General features: G+C 46.9%; 1 protein-coding gene across 4 annotated transcripts in view; it reads left to right on the forward strand.

Moving 5' to 3' along the window:
• The window catches only part of LOC119396075 (relaxin receptor 1), a 226969-nt gene that overhangs the window by 200771 nt on the left and 13427 nt on the right, over positions 1-12771 (forward strand). The gene's annotated exons all lie outside the window — the stretch shown is intronic.

A 12771-nucleotide genomic window follows, 5' to 3' on the forward strand; every position in this document is an offset into this window, starting at 1 on the left:
ACAGCTTCATAGCTTGGCCTCTTCAACTGCCTATTGATATTGTTGCAGCACGCAGCCTTCTCAGGCCTTATAGCAGGGGTCTCAAACTCACCTCATCTGGCGAGCGGTAGTCACGAAATTTAGTATTCCCAAAGGGCCGAGACAGTGAAGAAGATTGGAGAGGGGGGGGGGTGAACAAAATTGAACGGAGGCTTTTCCCATATCTTATGTACGGGTCATTATTTAAGGGGATTTCATGTCGGCATTCGAGAAGCATGTCGACACTGACCTCAAGAATGGCTCCAATCTGGACGCCGTTTCTGAAATCTAGAGCATTTGCTCCGCGGTTATGTTTCAACACACGGCGACGGCGTGTGGTACCTCATGAAAATAATGTTTGAGACCAGTCGCGTCTCTGTAGCTCTTGAGCATATTTATTAAGAAATAAAAAAAGGCAGTTATTCCGTGTACGAATACAAGCGATGAGCGAAGCTCCTTAGAAATGGGACGCAAATGACTATGCACGTTTTGAAACTGTTTATTTGCACCGCGCGCCTTGTTTATTGCGCAAAGCGCATCTTGTTTTTCCATTTTTTTGCGCCGCGCGCGCTCATTGTCTTTTTGCGCCGTCTCCGGGTGGGGAGAGCGTCTGCTACTACCTTCGACAAAGCGTTCGTAGTGCGCTACAATAATGGTTGTCATTTCACAATTTACGATAAAGGTGGTGAAAGTGAAGACGACCATTATAACCATTTGAACAGCTAAATAGCGCGAACTTCAGGGACGACAGACAGGAGAACGCGACACACACAAGCACATATTTGCGTCCTGATGCTTCGACAGCAATTTATTCGTCGGTATTTTGCAGTATTTCCAAGATTTATTCTCAACTTCTCGGAGACAAGACTTAGCAGGCGTGGCTAAATAGACCCAGCTAATCTCAATAATAAAGACAAAACATACCTGATGCTTTGTACCCGGCATGAGATGACACAAACCGACAGTCGATTTCACTATTTATTGCTGTGAGGACAGTGGGCGAGTAGCAAGCGCGAGTTCGGATCGAAGATGGCGCTCGCGTCTGCATGGGTGCTGCTATGTTGGCTTGCAACCCCAGCTACTGGCGGTTGCTAATGAAGCAATTAAAAGCATACGTCATAAATGCGAAGTGGAATAAACATATCACTTATCGCTGTGGCCTAGTGCGTACCAAGCAAACGCAAATGTCTCAATGTTATCAACTTTTAGGCGATTATGTGTAGAACTATGTTTTGCTGCGCAAGCATGTGACTTACATCCTGCTGCAACCAGCTTGTGTTGTACGGCGAGTGCGTTGGCTGGCAGAAGGCCAGTTGCGATCACGTGATGAAACATGACCACGCCCGTGCGCCGCTGCGGAAAATCGTCTATACTCGCATACTGTGCTAAAGCTGCATGCGTAACTCAAATAGGTGGCACATCAGAAAGGTATATAAACTGACCAGTTGGTGCAGCGCAGCGCCAGTGCTCCGACGAGAGGGGAGGACATACGTAGCACCACGGGTGTCTCGCATCCTCCTTTGTTTTTACATCTAAGTGCTGAATTTTTGTTTTCGAACTATCTGCTACTTCAGGAGCTACAGTTGCGTACTTAAAAATAAAAAAGCAGCCCCCTAGTTCAAAGTCAACATTTTAATTTTAGGAATTAAAAAAAACTCATTTCTTCATCCTTAAAGAATAAAAGACCAGTTACCGAAATATGTATTATTATGTTTACACATGATCTGGCATATGGTACAACGTGATGTGCTTCGTTTCTTCTTTGCTTTTGTCAATGCAACTTTTTAATTGTTATTTGTTAATTAGGAATAAGAAAATTACTGAAAATAAAGCCACGAGTCGCAGATTTGTCTCTTGCGCACACGCGATGCTGTTTGAAGCAATCTTAATGGGTGCCAGAAAACACTGACGCCACCGAGGACTGCTTGCCAAACGCTACAAAGGCTCGTCAGAGCGTTTCTCGCTTTGGCGGTGATCGTTTTCATCACCCTAAATCTTTTCCGGTGAAAGGGTCTCGCAGTTCTTCATCAATCTTATTTCGATCACGGGAAACTACGAAACTACTGAAGCTTTTCTTTAGCTATAAACCTTCGAGAATAGTTCCACGCCAAGCGCACAAAACAAAATCTTGGCCGTCTCTGATTAGCTCTTGCTTTTTTTTATTTAATTGCACAAAACGTTGTCTGTTCGATATTTGCCTTGCTTTCCGCGCATACCTTTGCATATATATACTACTGCAGTAAATTTATAATAAACAGTCGAAAGCTTGTGCTCCCCTTAACCGTTCCCTTGTGATTTCTTTGCGCGAAATAGCCACATCCCTGACTTCTGAAAGAACATGAACCGACTAGCCCAACAACGTGTGCTTCTGAATATTAACTATTTTGCTTTAGAAACAATGGGTCCAATACTGTACTTTCCCTTGGAGCCTTCAACGTAGTTTCATTATAGCGAAGAACGATGGCACAATGGCCAATTTGTAATAATATTACACTTTCTGTAAAAGTTCCATATATTCATGGTAGTCTTGTTCAACTATCCCTGGCAGCCATGCGTCTAAATATTGTGGCCCGTAACAACCAAGGAATACCGCAGAAAAGTAATGACCGATTTTGTTAAAGTGCACTTTGTGTCACGCTTTCAGCGATTATATATATATTCAGACCGTCGAACTAATGATGTGAAAGGTTGTACGTTTCATACGAGGACATGTAATAATTTGCTTCAGAAAGTTTACTCTGAGCAATATTAGTCTCAGGCAATTTTTTGTGGCTTGGTTCCTACATTGTAAGGCGTCGTTGACCAGCAATGCATCATGACAGCAATACACAGCTCTATGTAACGGCGAACTTGATGTGATGGCCACATCATTTTCTCACGTAAGAATTGCGTAAGTACTTGAGACTACCTTGTCTTTGTTTAGTTTGCCATCTCCGACTCGTCTGTCGATGCACAAAAATTGAACCTGTCAGCGTATTACAATTCATCGTTTTGTAATTAGACTAAAAGTGAAAGGAAAGGTTTTCGGAAGCCAAAGGGTATTGTCGAACTAGGTAGAGGCAATTTCTCTTTTAGATCATGTAGTAAGTCGTCACAGTAGATTGTTCAGTGAGCTCCCTGGTATACTCTACGAATATTTGCATCAGCGAGTAGGCCGGCTTCCATACATCTGCTTCGGTACGAGTGAAAGTAGTGTCGGGTCGTTTACCTTCGCTGGGGGCTTCGGCATTTTATGTTGAAATTCTCAAGAACTTGAAGGGTGTTTATTTATTTATTTTTTTAGTTCGACAACTACATCACCTTCCGAAGGAAAGCATCGTCCCAATACAGAAAAAATGATCAAACGCCTGCTACCGCGAAGATAAAAGCTATATGAAAGGGCAAACCGTCCCTTTGATATAGCTTCGTTCTATAACTCCCTGTAACTTCTTTCTTTAAAGGACAAAATTACAGAAGAATCCACCTTTTGAGGAACGAAGCCTTTTAGTATTTCGCGTAGCACTAGTTTCTGCACTGACGTCGGCCACACTACGTGCCAAGTTTGTGCAACAAGAGAAAGCCTACAGCTACCTTACTTTTATAGGGCACATCACGACCTCCTACAGACCTACCGTGTTACCTCAACAGGTAACGTGTCGCGCTGTTGAGCTCGAGGACGAGGGTTCGATTCATGGCCACCATGATCAGATTTCTCTGGTGGCGATATGCAAGAACACCGGTGTACTTAGATTTAGGTGCACGTTAAAAAAACCTAGGAGGCCAAAATTACGACGTGCCTCATAATCACATTGTGGTTTTGGTATGTAAACCCATTTGTTGCACTACATAGTTCTTGCCTGTTACCAGCTCTTTGGAAGGCAAAACAAAAACCAAAAAAGGCATTATGTTCTGCAAGAAGAGACACAGATCTAAAGAGCTGCATGCTGCGGAGGAGCGCGGATAATGCACCCCTTTCATGTATTTAGTGAGGATACACATCTGCATGTCCTACTTCGACTACTTCATCACTATCAGCTAGTACATAGTCACAATCTGGGCAGGGCTGACTTCGTATTCCTCGACACAGAAGTTGGAGCTGTCTAAATGAACGGTGGCGCTCCAGTTTCAAGCACGTCTGCAGCGCGCGTCCATGCAGAAACGCGGTCAGTGCATAATGTTTCCCGCCAAGCCAACTCGACCTGTGTATTGCGGTGAAGATACAACGATGCCTAAAGCCCCGTATTGAACTCCAAATCCAATGCGATTGGGACAAATTTTGTACGAATATTGATGTGAATATACGTTAGCGCAGAAAATTGCTGTACGTCCCGTAATCCTCACGCTTACCTTGAGGAACAGTCATTTATAGAAAATAAAGGCACCACATCTGAAATGGGATTGCAAACATATCCGAAGTGAAAAGCGTGGATTAGCGAACAAACGGATACTCGAAATACACACGTTGCGCTTTCGTATAAGCATAGGCCCGCCACGGTTGTCTAGTAGTTATGGTGCTCGACTGCTGACCCCAACGTCGTGGGATCGAATCCTGGCCGCGGCGGCCTAATTTTCGATGGAGGCGAAAATGCTTGAGGCCCGTGAGCTTCGATTTTGGTGCACGTTCAAGAACCCCAGGTGCTCGAAATTTCCGGAGCCCTCCACTACGGCGTTCCTCATAACCATATCGTGGTTTTGGGACGTTAAACCTCAAGAGCGATTATATTGTGGAAGCATATGTCACTAGAACGCGAAAACTGAGCTATTATGTTGTAGTGCCCGTGTGTTCAATCAAGCACAATTTTTTCATTCGAGAAGTACGTAGGTGATTCTTCCGAAGTCTGGCTTCTTTCATGCTACTTGGAGGTCAGGAGGATGAATGTTGACTCGTGTTCAAAGTTCGCGTAATTCAGACCCTTCACGTAGCATCACCGTTTCATCAAGCACATGTGCCTTCGAAGACAATTAGGCTCTCGAGCGTGTTCGTTTCTTTGCGGCTATCGCTACACTGACAAATCTCTTGTACAAATATGTAATGTAAGGTCCTTTTCCATAAAAGCTCACAGGTAAATTGCGGTGTATTATTCGTGAGCGAAATAAAATTATCTGCAATAGCTCAACAACACTTATGTATAGATAGCAATCTCTTTTTTTTTTTTTGCCTAATACGCGTACAAAAGCGATATCGGTGTTATTTAGTTGCGCTTCCGGCTTCTTCACCTCCTTTATTTTTTCACTTTGAAGCATATACGCATTCCAATTTTACCGTCTTCACCACTTTAATATAATGCGTGTCGTAATGAATATATCGCTTGAAGAAAAAGAGTGCACAAGAAAACGGGGAACACAAAAGAAGAAGCGACGACGCGAGCGCTAACTGACAGCTGACAGCTTTTTAATGAGCCCAGAACGCTAGCATTCTGGCTATCTGACACCAGGGTGCTAGCGCAAATTAGAGACGGGAGGAAGCGTGACATCGCAGAAACCTTCTTGTTGACATCGCAGAAGCCTTCATTGTGAAAGCGGGCTGTAAGTATGTTGCCAGGCCGTCGTTAAGCTTGCATAAAGCAGAGATGTAGTATCCTGGTGCTCACTTAAAAGTGACGACGTCATGGAGACGTGTAAGGGTTTGCCACGTGACGTCGAAGGCGTTTCCTTTTGTGTGTCCTGGTTTCATTAACAGTCAGTTTGTCACTAAGCGGTCATGTCGTCCGCTCTTGATTTGCGTTTTTTAAGGCGACAGCAATTAAGTGCTCGTTTCGGGAAAATTCCGGCGTCCGTGTGAGCGTCTTTGGCTGTGAGCAAAACATCGGTACTCTCCGTGAACGAAAAATCAAGATAAGTGCAAATAAATAAATAAAAATCTTTCGATTGAGCCGAAATGCTAGAGGCCCGTGTACTGTGCGATGTCAGTGCGCGTTGAAGAACACTAGATGGTCGAAATTTCCGGAGCCCCCCGCTATGGCGTGCTTCATAATCATATCGTGGAAAACTCTAGACGTTATTATATCATCATCATATCGTGGTTTTGGAACCACAAATATTATTATTATTATTATTAACAATAAGCTTTCGGTTGCCAGCATGTGCTAGCGTCGTCGTTCCTTCTTTGATTTGTCTGTGTCTGTTAGTGCGAAGCCTTTTCAATCAATATGAGAGAGAAGTGATGAGCATGCTTGAATGCCTTCTCAATCAATGGAGGCAAGGAAAGCGGCCAGAGATGATTCTAACGGAATTATCTGCTGTTAAGTGCATGCCAGCGACAAAGCGACGTGTGCAAGCGAAGGGGCGCGTTTGTTTGAAGAAATGCACTGGTAAAAAATGGCGCGAGTGTCGTCGGAGAGCGGATGCCTCAGCGAGCACTACTGAAATGCATTGATGAGCACCCAGCGCGTGCACTGATGTGCGCGCAAGACCGCGCCAGCGAAACCACACCGGCCCGCACGTTAATTGGGGACGATATCTGCAGACTTGCCAAGAAGCGGCCCCATACCGTATTACGAAATACGGTATAGTATTCCGTGTTGTCCTTCCGTGATTGGTTATTTATTACGAAATACGGTATAGTATTCCGTGTTGTTCTTCCGTGATTGGTCATTTCGAAATACGTCAGTGCGCTCCACATAGGTAGCGACGGCGACACGAAGCGTGACGACACGGAGCGAGCGGAATATTATTCGTTATTCCGAGGTACGCTTACCGCCCGAAGATGAGAAAAAAATTGGGGAGGGGCGAGGCATGTTCGGAACGGTGTTTCAGCTCCACTAACGTGAAACCTGTGGAGGGGTGAAGCATGCAGTGGGCGCCCGTGTTTCCCACAGCAAAATCACTGCTAATGGGCAATGAGATACAGAAGAAAGATTAGACACAATGAACCGCATTGCGCTTTTATTTAACGTACATGCTGCGAATCTTTATTGTTCAACTACGCACAAGAGAAATCTCCCACCGGCACTACATTGCAGGTCAAGATCCAGTGCCTATATATAAGCGGTGGCCGGTGAACGATTGTGCAGCGCGAGCACTCGACTTTTTTCAGTCAAGCATCTCGCTAGGAGACGCTGCCTGCGTCGGCGTGGTGTCTTGCGGGCGAGGGCGCGTTCTCGTTCCTTGCGACTTGCGAGCTGGTAGTTCGGCGTTCATCGCAGAAAGAGCGTTTCCATAATCAACGCGTGCCGTTCACTCTCTCTCGCCACACGGCGAGCGGTGAGGCGGTGGCGCCCTCTCTTGCGCTCAAGCAAATCGATCGTCCCGACAGCAGACGACGATGCACGCCGAGACCCTAAGGTGCTGCGCCCCTAATACGAATGCGTTCGTGCGACAAAAAATTAGAGAAAAAAATCCCCCTTTTTTTTCGCTAGGCATTACAGTTTGCTCCTATGTTTCGGCAATGTTTTCACTGATGATTTCTTTGTTGTTTCTTTGTTCTTCAGGTTTAGCGCGGTAATATGCTCATTCGCGGCCGCTCTGAATAGATACGGTAGCGTTCCGCAGTAGCCGCGGCCTATTTCATCCGCCCACTCGTCTAAAACGTGTGTTGCTATCACGGCTGCACAAGAACGCAAGCAGAGACATTATCAGCATCATTTACCATCATTTCGAGCATAACGATCATCATCGCTTCGTTTCATTAACGCGATAGCGTTAGAGAGCTCGTGTCGCAGAAATTCCGGTGTCGGTGTCGGCACCGTTGGTTGTGAGCGAAAAATCAAGAAAGAAGCAAATAAAATAAACAATAAAATCTTCGATCCCATTGAGGATCGAACCCGGGCCGCTCGCGTGGCAAGCAGGTGTCCTACCACAAAGCCACGATGTTACTTGCAGCTGACTCAGAAAAAAACGCTACATAAATGTCATGTACTGAAGGAGTCTCCTTAACGCATTTTGTTCGGCAGGTGTCACGACAAAAACGAGCCCACTCGGCGATTTGTAGGCGCATTGGCGAGGCCATCAAATCACGTCGAAAAAGGCCGGGATAGTGCAGCCATCGCCGCTAAAAACACACACGAACTTTCAAACAGCTCTAAAAATGGACAACTATGTCCATCTAGCGGAAAATATGTCAAGCCAACGCTGTCTTTCTAGAGGAGGCGTTGATCAAGCAAACAGCAAACGCTAGATAATGTGCTGCCATCTGTGAGGTATTGTGAAAAATATGTCTCGACTCTTTATGGCCTCCGAGACGGCAAACGCGCGGCGTGCATCTTGGAGGCCATGCAATTCTTGTTTTAGATAGAAACCCTGTACCATATGCGCGCGCGCGCGCATGTGTATCTGTGTGCGTGTGTGTGTAACAATACAGATTAATAAGTGTGCACTTAGTGGTTGAAGTGCGCACTAGGGGCCGGATTTTGCTATCGCGTTCAACTCTTAAAGGCCAACTCCGGCGATTTTTCGAGGTCGATGGATCTCAGTGAAATTCGCTGGGTACGTTCCTTTGCACGTTTCCGTCATTTATGCCAAATTACAGGCTTGAGACGTGCGCAGATTGTTTGCAAATGAATTTTATTAAAGATTGTCTGCAAACGCCCTCCTGGCTTCCCACAATTATTGGCAACATTGCGTCTGTGATGTCAGTGTTGGCAAGGTGGCGGAAGTGACGCAGCCGAGGGCACCGTTAATTTCGGCGCTTCGGCCGCTACAGCGAGCGTCTGCTGTGCACAAGGCGACAGACAGCGTTGGTTTGGCCGGCGCTTCACTGGTCGTCCTGGCTGTCACAGTTTTCATACTCCGCGCCGGCGTGACCGGCATGCCTTGCACGACTTCCGGCTCGTTCGTAACAACGTCTACGTCATACGTAGACAGTACACTCGGTTGGGTTTCGGTTTCGGTGTTGCGCTTTTTTGCTTATTTAAAATTATTCTCCAATTTGCCGAGTATTTCTGCTATCAGGCCCGTAACAGGAGCGTCTCAGGAACATAAAAGCACCATTACTTTGACATGGCCAAAAAATCGCCGGAGTTGGCTTTTAAAGGGGTCATGAAGCACCCCTTGGGCTGATTGAAAAAACACATCCTGCGGAAAGCTGACACGGCTATGAACTGCTCTGCCAAATATTACAGTCGTGCGCGCCGCGTAATGGCCACAAGCGGAGCGCGAAGTTGCCGTTTCCCCAGGCACCCTCTTTTCAAACAGAGGCCGGTTCTCACTCTCGTCGGTGGGCGGGGCGTCTGTCCGCTGTACGTCGCAAGAGACATAGCATGCTTATTGGCCGATAGCCGACGTAAACCGAGAGCGGCGTTCGGATCAGATGCGCTTCTTGCCGCGGGGTGCCACCACTTGCCGGCGCCGCACTCCTCAGTACACGGTAGCCGCACTCGCGCAAGCGAATCACAGCGGCAGAGCGATCGCGTTTCATGACGCGCGCTGGCGTAACTTCTTTCCCCCATGCCATCCCTCCCTGTCTAGCTTCCAGTGCGCTCGCCGACACGAGAAAAGAGAGAAAGCGCTGGGAGCGTGCGCCAAACCCCCGTAACTCCGCTGATTCTTGACGGATTCGAGAAATTTTTGTGGCAATCGATTGGGGAGGCAGTACACTCCGATACTGAGGCCATTAGATCATTACTTGGAAAAGTGGTTCATGACCCCTTTAAAGGCGAAGCTTAAGGGTCCTTCAGGTGGTATCAACTTTATTTGACTAAGAGTCAACTGACGCCTCAGGGTGGCTCCACGCGGGAAGCGACTCTTTCGGCCCAGGAAACGATCGCCAGCTGTTTCTCCCGGTCGGGAGTTCTGATAAGTTCATCCCATGTTAATTTTGAGGGAGCTGGTAGGAGCGATTTTGGAGGGGGGAAACCCCCGCATCCCCACAAGATGTGATCTTGCGTAGCTAGTACATTTTGAGTACAATTTTGACAGTTTGGTTCGAATTCTCCGTTCGTGATAATTGCCAGCATATGAGGACTGGTGAAAGAGTGCGTTTGTATGCGGCGTAGGATTGTGGCCTGCGCTCTCGTGAGGTCGTCATCTGGCGGAGGGTAAAGCCTCCGTTCGTTTGCGTAGTACTTAGTGACGTCACTATAAGAAAACAGTGCCTCACCCAGGAAAACAGGGTCCGAGGGTCGCACCTCCCGGTTAGTTAGACCTCGGGATACACGATGCGCCTCCTCATTCCCCGGGTTCCCCGAGTGGGCAGGGACCCACACAAGCTCGACGGTTGCTTCTCCCCGGTCTTTTTTAAGGATCCTTGCCGCAGGGACGGCTACGCTGCCTTTAGCGAAATTCGTTATTGCTCGTTTAGAATCGCTTATGACCGTCCGAGCGTAAGTGCTCGTGATGGCCAGCGCGATGGCAGTTTCTTCCGCCTCCAGAGCGGATGGGACTTTAACAGAAGCAGCGTTTAAGATTCGCCTCTCTCCGGTCACTACACTCACTACGTAGAGCTGTTCGTTCTGTTTTGCTGCATCTACGTACACTGCAGTTTTGTCGTTGTAATACTTGTCCTTCAATTTTTTGTTTCTTCTTTCACTCCCTCATCCGCTCCATCTGATTACGTGACCTGCATGACGCCGACTACTACTACTACTACTACTACTACTGCTAGTACCATTGCTACTACTACTATATATATTGCAACGCTCACTCAACACACACATGAAATATACACTTTGAACTTTATTATTATTAAATGAAGTACTGTAAAACAAAAACATGTTAGCAACATCTGGATCCTTAGCAGAACTAAACACTGCTTCAATCTAAAGGCTACTGCCGCCAGGCTCGCCGTGCCACGCACTCGTCTTCCTCATTCTCTCTCTCTCATATATATATATATATATATATATATATATATATGAAGGAAAGAAGTGTTAATTTCAAGGGCTCGTTTTCTTTGTTATACACAATATTAATGAGAACTAACAGACAATAATGCCAAGGAAAGTATAGGGGATGTTTTCAGTAGTAAATGTAAGGTAAATGTGAAGAAAGAAAAGTGGACGAAAAGATAGCTTGCCGCGGGCAGGGACCGAACCTGCGACCTTCCAATAACGCGTCCGATGCTCTACCAACTGAGCTACCGCGGCGGCCATCCCCCCGTCCACTTTATAGGGTGGACCCTATAAACTGCTCTCAGAAACCCTCCACACTGCTCTCAGAAACAGCTTTGCCACCGCGCAGCAGGAACCAAAATAAGACATCGCTGCGCTCTTTATTGAGCACCGCACTAAGCACGCAATTGCGACGCGCTTCACACGAATGGGCGTAAGCAAGGCAACATGTCCAGGCGCATCGGTGACGGATTGGACACGGTAACGGATTCGACACCATTACTGCTACGGGCAAGCAGAAACAAGTAGGACGTGCTTCTTCGTGCAGAAATCAACATATTTTCCGTCTAATATCTGTCATTGCCATACAAGCCTACTACGTCATTGCGCAGTGTTTGAGCCAGTCAAATACAATATCGCCTCTCAACAAAAGCAGCGAACAGATTACTCTTTCGCGGTTGTCGTCAATAAATACAATATCGTTTTGCGATTGCTGATGCGCACCCGTGAGACTGAGAGACAAGGCAGTTTTATGGAAGGCGACGGAAGACCACAATGGTCAGCCTTCTAGGGATGGACGGTTTATATGACAAAGAAGAGAAATAGGATAGCCCACGTGACTGGAAACGTCACCAAGAAGAGGTAGAACTGCAGTCATGACGGCGGAGGGAGGAGGAAGGAAGGAAGCGAACGAAATTGAGAAAGGTGGAAGGTTAACCAGAAACATGTTGGGTTGGCTACCCTGCGCTCGGGGAATGGGAAAAGGGAATAGAAAGACGAGAGAGAGAGAGGAGGGAACGTAACAAGAAGGGTAAAATAAAGGTAGGGAGGTAAACGAAGGCTGAGGCTACCCTGCTCTAGGGAGAAGGAAGGGGGAAGGGAAAGTTAGATAGCAGGAGAGAAAAGTCAGTATTGCCGCTGATGTCACAGCAGGTCCGCACTTGACGTCAGAGACAATTAATGAGTCCAGTATTCTTAAGAAATCACAGCAGTGCTCTCCTTTCCTTTCGGAACTGCGGAACGCAGTCCCATAGTCCCAAGATCTTGTACACGCCAGAATCAGTAAAGCTTATATTGTGTTTTTCCGGAAGAAAGGGGAAGAAAGTTAGAGAGGAGGAAAGAGAGGTCACTATTGCCACCAGTGTAGCAACGGTTCCACGTTTGACATCACAGAAGGTGAATCAGTGCAGTGTTCTTCAGGGGGCCCTGCAACACTCTTTCAGCGTGGTAAGAAAAAGCTGCCGGTCGGTAGTCGAGGCTCCTGAGAACACGCGAGCCAAACGTTATAGCGCAGCACGCGGCCTTGGATTTACAATTAATTATCAAAGTCAGCTAGCAATCGTTCTCTATTCTTTCTACAAATACCTTTACCTACATATACGTCAATCACCGCGTCATATACCCAAATTCACTGTCATTGGCTGATTTGAGCATCGTGAGCGTCATGGTTACCGCAGCCGCCAAGGGAGGCCGCCACATGCCCACGCGCGCGCTCGTGATCACACTGAAAGTAAGCCGCGCGTTTGAAGAAAAAAAAGAAAAAATTGGCCGCGTATCTGCGTGCTCCGCTGCAAATGCCGTATAAAGAAGATAGAGGAGGCGCTGCGTGAGATATGGACGCCATCTGGCAATACTTCGGGAAACATGAGCTTGTGCAGAGGGTTTCCTTCCTCCGTGGCAGAGGGCGTTCGTCGGCGCGCATAGCATAGCATTTTCAGCGCAGCTTAAGAAACTAGGGTCTTTAGAATTGCATATCTATACATTTTCTCTTAAAGGAACACACCACCTT

Source organism: Rhipicephalus sanguineus, chromosome 6 (assembly GCF_013339695.2).
Source record: "Rhipicephalus sanguineus isolate Rsan-2018 chromosome 6, BIME_Rsan_1.4, whole genome shotgun sequence".
In the NCBI taxonomy this organism is placed as follows: Eukaryota; Metazoa; Arthropoda; class Arachnida; order Ixodida; family Ixodidae; genus Rhipicephalus; species Rhipicephalus sanguineus.